Source organism: Mastigoproctus giganteus, chromosome 8 (assembly GCF_048544385.1).
Source record: "Mastigoproctus giganteus isolate SK-2022 chromosome 8, ASM4854438v1, whole genome shotgun sequence".
Classification (NCBI taxonomy): domain Eukaryota; kingdom Metazoa; phylum Arthropoda; class Arachnida; order Uropygi; family Thelyphonidae; genus Mastigoproctus; species Mastigoproctus giganteus.
Genome location: NC_143582.1, coordinates 34761037 through 34769529, shown reverse-complemented (window position 1 = coordinate 34769529; position 8493 = coordinate 34761037).

Sequence of the window (8493 nt, the reverse complement as noted above, 5' to 3'; positions counted from 1 at the left end):
TCGCAAAAAAATCGAACAAGTCAGCAGGGGTTCGAGTTGTCTGTTTATATATAATGTATCAGTATACCTGTGGAAACGTCACCGATCACGTGGTTAAGGGAACGTTACCTCAAAGACATTGAACTCGGCACTACTGAAGATGGGAAAAAACGCACCCCTAAGGCAGACGGGATTATGACAGGTAAATTCATTTGCACTAGCGTTGTAGTCGGTCATATTACTCATCTTCCACACAACCTATTGTTATCTTTAGGTTTTTTATGTCCCTCACTACGTTTCCAGCAATTAATAACTGCATTTCATTTAAAAGTGCTCTGCTTAATTAATATCCGATAGTTCTCAGAAAAGACATTAGGGGATTACACGCAATTAAAACAAAAACATCTTCAATTATCGGCTCTTCTTACCCTGAGATATTGGTTTTAGTCATAATTTAGACATAAAAGTATTTTATATCAATTTATGTTGCGTTCCACTTGCTATTCAATGCTTGGATTCTTCCTCTTGCCCAGAATAATCGCCTGAGAGGGCATAAATTCAAATTGAGGAAAGACGGTTGTAGGATAGATGTGTGGAAGTTTGCCTTTAGCCAGCGGGTAGTTGATTGCTGGAACAAACTTTCATCTGTCGTTGTAGAAGTTGATAGCTTAAACAGATTCAAGGCAGAACTAGACAAACATTTGGAGCGAGTGGATGGTGAAATGAGAAGGGGGGGGGGGGGTTTGGTTGATGCTATATAAGCTTGCTTTCTTGCATCATGTGCCCTTGCTAATGCTAATGAGAATTTAAAAATAAATGAAACAGGACGTTTGGATATGCAGATTTATAAAACACTGCTTTAAGTAATTTTATTTTTACGATACATTAAGTTAATATTTAATTATATCTTGGTTTATTCTAAATTTGTGCACGATACGAGTTTGCAAGCAATGTTTTTGCAGTTCAATAACAACCACCGTAACCACCCTCTGCAAAGGATTCTTATAGATATTATTAGAAACATTTTAGGGACAACCCAAGCATTTTATGCAAGCATGATAACGAGATGACTCAAAATGACAAGCCTGCGTGTGAATATCCGGAAGGATTCTTAAATTTAAGCCTTTTCAATCGAGGACGTGGTCAGTATCTCAAATAAGTGGAGAAAATTGGGTATTATCCCCCCCCCCCATGAGTTTTTCCGGGTTTTTTAATTCGCAAAACATGCAAATCGGCTCTAGAGTGTGCGCGCACATACACATACCCGGTTAGACATGATACAGCACAATGTGACTTAATTTCTTATCAAGATCGCTGTTGCGACTGTATGATATTATGCATCTTTTGGATCGTTTATATTATTGGCATCTGAAAAATGGTGCTTTAAAATTAGTAGCAGCGTTTTTTTTTGTTTTTGATCTGTTTTCGAAATAATATTGTGCTATCACTGCTAATTGGTACATCGTGGAAAATACGATTTCTCAATATTTTTTTATATTACAATAAAATTCCGTTAAAACGAATATCGTTTAAACAAAAATTACATTATAACGACAATATTTCTGGGTCCAAACTATTTCCCTTGTTATTAGAAGTTTGTAAGACTTGCTTCGAATGAAATAGTTTTGACTGAAAAAATTCAGTGCACCGGATTATCTTTAAGGTTAATCATTGTTCAAAATGGCTTCATGAAATAAAAAAAAAAAAAAAAAACACATTTAAGGTATCCATATATTTTCGATTGCATCAAAGTGAATTTTCGTATTAAGAAATATGAGGCAGAAATTTACTACTTATATATATATATACACACACATACGTACACTCAGTAATCACTGAATTATAACCACCCCATCAGTAATAGACTATGCCGCATAGCTCGTAGTATAAAAAGCCGAACATCTTCGTACACTACAGCAGTTGTAATTTGCATCTGGTTGTGCAAGTCAAAGTAACGGTTATGGGCCGTGGTAAAGATATCATGAAATTTGAAAAAGGGTATGATTATGGGAGGTCGGGCGCTTCCATATTGGAAACGACACATCCTGTCTGTTGCTCACGGCCTACTACTTAAGTTGTAAAAATAATGGAATTAAACGGCTCAAACCATTTCCTACCATAGAACTGTAAAGGATTATGAAAGCTCGTTGTAAACGAAGGGTTCAGTGCAGTGTACAGACTCAACATACGGGCTCACTGTGTGACATCGGAATACAACATTGGGATTGCAAGAACAATATCCCAAATAACGATAAGCCGCAGACGTATGGAGTTCCACACCCTCTCCTCACTGCTGGTCATTTTCGACGGCGAATGTTGTGGTGTCTCTGGTCTGACAGTGGGTCTAGAAACGAACGTGCTGGTCGGATGAGTCTAAAAATCTGGTGCAGCAGGAGTCCGCGCATCATGACCTCTATACAGACAAGTGGCGGTAGTTATGTAATATGGAGTATATTTTGCCGGCAAGAAATAGAACCTGTGGTGAGCGTGGACCAAGGTTTCACTTGTGAGGTCACCGGCAGCTCTAAGGAGACATGTTCACTCTACCGTGTTGCATTTTACCCCCAGAAAGAAACGGGAGCTTCGAAAACGATAATGCCCCGTGTTATTGGGCCCGCATTGTGCACCAGTGGTTTGATGACCACAGTGAAGATATCACCCATCTTTATTGGCCTTCACATTCGCCTGACTTCAATCCAACACCTGCTAAACTGACTTCAATCCAATACCTGCGGTATGCTTTGTAATGGGAAGTGAATCGTACGGACACAACCATCATCTATTCCGATACTGTGGAAAGCCTTGCAGGCAGCATGGCTACAGATCCCTACGGCCATCTTCTGACATCTAGCGGGGCAAATTCCTAGGCGAATAATAGTTGTTATCTGTGCGAATAGTGGCCTAACAGTATTTGGTAGGTGGTCATAATTCAATGAGTGTGTGGTTATACTCCAGATTATGGGTGCACCTCCGTACTTCGACGACAAGAAGGCAGTCCTGGCCATGGCCAACGACCGTTTTTTTTGCTTGAATCCCTCTCGAAGTCTCGTAAAAACATAACCTCTTTTTCACTAAACAAAAATGACTACTTGAATACAAAGAACTTTGTATTGAAGATCACAGAACCCGACCAGACAATCACTCCTTCGGCCATGCCCGCAACGCGGTGACAAGGTGTACCCATAAAATGGAGTATATTCGTGTGTGTTTGTATGTATATATATATCAATGATTGTTTAAAATAATTTTCAGCAATATTCATTAGAACGAAATTGATACATCAGAATGATTTGGAGACTCCCGAGAAGTTTGTTATAAAGAGATTTTATTGTACAGCATCGTCATTTAAATTGATTCAAATAATTATTACTAGAGGGGGATTTTTATTGCTATCTGTTTTAAGATACTGTTTGATGGTATTTCTAAGCCAATAGCAGTATAACTAACAGTACGATATTTTCAGTAATTTGAACTGATAATAGTAAAATATATGAATTTCTTGTGGCTGAAAATGAACTCTCATCCCCCCCCTTCCCCGAGTTACACTATTGTTACTAGACTTGAAACTTTTCGGGGCAGGCAAAAATATATCTCCGTTTCTGAAAAAGTATTGTCAAGCAATGGACATGAACATATAAAGATTTTTAATTGCTATTTTGATGAAAAATAGCATATTCGTAAAAGAGTAGTTATGAAGAAATCAAAATAAATCCTAGCAGAATTTTCGTCATTCACAGACGTGTTACGTTCTGAAGAAAAAAAAAAAAAAAAAATTCAACATCTGGTGTGAAGGAAACATTATTTGCTTTTGAGATTTTATAAAATAAATGTTAGGATAAGAGAAATATTTTTAAAAAACGAATGCTAAATAAGATTTAAATTGGCTAACGTATCAATGAAATAGGTCCAAAGAGTTTGTACAGAATTTTTATTCTTTGCTAAATACACTAGAGCTAGCATCAAATACCACCATTGGTTAACAGGGATCTCTTTCCTTTACGGAGCGAATAAGGTTATAGTAAGTTGAATCTAATGTTTTACCATCTTTCTCGCCACATAAATTTATTCAAATAACTGGGCAACATTGACTTCTATCATCGTTTGAATAGCGACTTCACTCTTCAATAATTTTCATTGTGACTGGTAAGAGCTCCTGTAATTGGTCTTTAAAATTCTTGCTATGGTTATCTGGTTAATACTGTATTTTCACATATCAGCGGCGATCCCAGACAATGGACTACACCCTCTACTTGTATAATAAAATGTTTATTTTTTAGCACATGAGATATCGCAAGCGCCAAAATGACATAAAATGGAACACTGCTTTAGCCCAACATCCTTAGGCACCCATGTACCGCCACTGCCTTCCATTCATCTGCCACAATAGTTTAGCAGCTAATGTGGTAAGGCCCGGGCCCCATTCGCCATACCCTAGTTCTCAACTCTCACGTTAGAGCTGCGATTTCACATCATAAATAACAAAAATCTATGGCTATAATTAAAAATAGCAAGAGCTTAAAATGCCGAAAGTTAAGACGAAAAATAAGCACTTTAGTGAAGGCTTAAATAAAACCGGCACTCACCTCATGATCCGTTTAGTTGCACGATTTATATCAAAAAGGGGGTATGGGAAGGCCTCGGATTAAAAACGAAAATCATAAGTTTAAAAATCTTGGGTAAAAATTAAAATTAAGCTCAAAGGAGGAAAAGGTGCACCGCTTCATCCTCTAGTTCTCAGTTTTAAAACGTAAAACTGTAAAGTTATGATTAAATGAGAATAAGGCCAATAGTCGTGAACGATGGACTCTAAAATAACCCTAACATCATTATTCAAAAAGCTGATAAAGGCGACACAATCGCTTTTCTAGATAAACAGGTTTATGCAAATAAAATACAACAAATCCTCTGCTACACCTAAACCTATAAAATTGACAATAATTACACTAGTTCAAAGTTAAAAAAATAAATTAGACATCTCACTCAGGAAGCTAAGAGCTAACCATGAAATAAATTTACATACCTTACAACAAATTGGCATTCGTAATAACATTTTGCCCCATATGTTTGGCATCATCAAACTCCATAAACCTGACCACCCCTTAGGCTCGATTATTTCTTACAGCAAACCCGCCTTTGCAAATTTATCTTTCTTTCTTTCTGGTAATGATTATCTCCCTTCTCATGAAGTTTTCTAAATTTTGAGTTTATAATACACGTCAAGCTTTTGAACGCATAAACCCCATTACGATCTCTCATAATGATTTGTTAGCCTCCTTTGATGTAGTGTCGTTATATACTAATGTTTATCTAAATTACACCTTACAAGCCTTATGCGATCTTTTAACATCGGATAATACTTTAACTAGCCCACCTCACTTAATATCGACAGCATTTTAGATTTTGTTATTGTGTTAATCAAAGCTAGACATTTCCAAGATCAGGTGTATGAACAAATATTCGGACTTACTATGAGTCTCGGAATATCAGCCTTCCCCATCTGAAATATATCTCTACACTGTAGAATATTCAAACTCTCCAACCATTTCCAGCAGGTATTAAACTCTACATCCGTTATGCTGATGACGTTATATTAATTGGAGACAAAATTACCGTAGACAATCTCTTTATTAAGTTTAATTCAATACAACCCAGATTAAAATATACTCTGGAATTAGAAACGAATAACACAATTTCCTCAACTTAACCATATATACCTAGTATATATGGTTAAGTTGAGGAAAGTTGTACCTAGTCTATTGCCCATTGGGGAAATAGACTAGGTACAAAAAATCTACAGGAAAAAAAACAAATACAGGCAAATAAGTACACTTTCATTCGCATCACCCCCATTGTATAAAAAAAATCAAGTCTTTAATGCCTTAAAATATTGGCTTTTGAGTTAAAATACCTCACGGAAAAGTTTACAGCTAGGAAATATCCAGTCAAATTAATTCAACAAACTATTCTAGCAGTCCAGGATAAAATTCATAACCCTAACAATCCTCTTATAAAAAAAAAGCCTAACATTTTGAATACTCGTGTTGTTCTCCCGTACCATTGTCATATCGCCAGACGTTTACGTCAAGTCTTCGCTAACATAGATATTTCCTTAATTTTCTCCGCTTATAACAAATTAGGAACTCCCTTTAACAAATACAAAGAAACCCACGTATACGACACGGTAGACATTAGTAATATAGTTTATCTAGTCAATTGCCAGTCAGATTGCAACGCGTGTTACATCGGGAGTACTACCAACAAATTTGGATCATCCACTACCGCAAATACACGCGCATACTACCACGTCAATAGTTTCCGAACACGTCAAGGAAACACCGAGCTCTCTCAACATGTGCATACTCACAACCATAATCCCTCAGTTGCTGCTGCAATTACCATTATTAAATTAAATTCAAGCTACAAGTTCCTTCAATACGAAACACTCAGATGCCGGCTTAACACCAAACTTCCGGCTTCCCTTTCCCCAATTTGGAATCTCCGCGCTTTAAAATAACACGTGTTCAGCACAACATTTCGAGTACTTAAAAGTTCACGCCGATTCTCTATCCTTCATTTCTTTAGTGCCAACTGAAGATGTTTTTAACAAAAGTCCATCGTTCACGACTATTGGCCTTATCCTCATTTAATCATAACTTGTCAGTTTTACGTTTTAAAACTGACAACTAGAGAATGACGTGGTGCACCTCTTCCTCCTCTGAGCTTAATTTTTAATTTTAACCCAAGATTTTTAACTTATGATTTTAGTTTTTAATCTGAGGCTCCTTCCATCATGTCCCCTTTTTTATATAATTCATGCAACTAAACGGGGGGCGCCTCCGTAGCCAGGTGGGAAGGAGCAGCAGTGTGTAGCACACGCCTCTTGATTAGACCGGGGTTCGAGCCCGTCACCACCAAATACGGAGGATGCGGAAAGGTCAGGGAATGACCACCGCATATCCCGGAGCAATATGACCTTAGTTGCTAATGCTCCTAAAAACCAAACAACAGCAACTAAACGGATCATGAGGTGAGTGCCGGCTTTATTTAAGCCTTGACTAAAGTGCATATTTTCCAAAAATCTATAGTTGTTTCCCCAACTTCTTATCGCTTTAATACTCAGCCTTTACTAACGATTCATTGAGCTGTACTGTATATTCCGGTCCTCCTAATGTAATGTTCTGAACACAGCTACCAGGAATAAATGCAGTATCCCTGAAATATGGATAATATTCAGAAATATTGGTAATATTTCAGATCCATCTGAGACTTCTTGTCGCTTTAATACTCAGCCTTTACTAACGATTCATTGAACTGCACCAGGGGCGTATTCAGGGGTGGGAAGAGAGGGCATATTTCCCCCTTACCAAAATTTTGAAATTAAAGAAACAGAACGCAGGAGGCGTTCTAAAAAAAAAACTGAAAAGCCTGGTTGCTATGCCCCCCCCCCACCCCCGACGTGATACCTAGATACGCCACTGAACTGCACTGTATATTCCGGTCCTCCTCCTCCTAATGTAATGTTCTGAACACAGCTACTAGGAATAAATGCAGTATCTCTGAAATATATATATATTATACACACACACACACCGATGAGCCAAAACATTATGACCCCCTATCTAATATTATGTTGGTCCTCCAACATCATATTACAGCCAAAACAGCTCGTACTCGGCAAGGCATGGATGCTACAAGATTTCTGAATGTGTCTTGTGGTATCTGGTACCAACACGTAACCAGCAGATCCTTTAATTCCTGTAAGGTCCGTGGTTGAGACTCCGCAGATCGGAGTTGCTGTTCCAACACTAACCACAGATACTCGATGGAATTGATGTCTGGGGAATTTGGAGGCCAGGGCAATACCTGGAAGTCTTCCTCATGTTCCGCGAACCAGTCTCGAACAATCTGGGCGGTGTGGCAGGCGCATTATCCCGCTGAAAGACGGCACCGCCAGAGGGGAAGACATTGCCATGAAAGGGTGTACCTGGTCAGCAATGATGTTTGTGTAAAGGATATTTAGGGTCAAACGGCACCGGGGGTTCCCCCCTTCTCTGCGTAGTTTGCATTGTAGTGTGATACAGTTCGCTGTAAAGGCCAGAGATTTAAAAGTAATGGATCTTGAGGTGTGCGTGATGTCGTGTACCTCTGGCCATTTAGCCGCCAGACCCCTGCTGAGGCCCGATGTTGCCCACACTTCTCCCCGTGGAGGCAGACCAGGTACCCAGTAGTTTGTTTATGCTGGCAGGTCCTGCCACCTAGTTTCCTGAGATTTCAGTGCCTAGGACTTAAAAAAAAAAAAAAGTTTACGTTTGCGTGGGTTGATCGCTAGATTGAAAGACCGAAATGTGGGCGAATTTAATTAGGATGGATATTAAATTTTGACCTGTGGGTTATACGCTGGCGTGCAGATAGAGGGAGAGGAGACTGAAGACTTGGGAAGGGGGGGAAGAAAGACAAGAAATGGGGTCAATAGAGGAGACGACCCCATTATAAGCAGTGGCATGCCCATGCCCC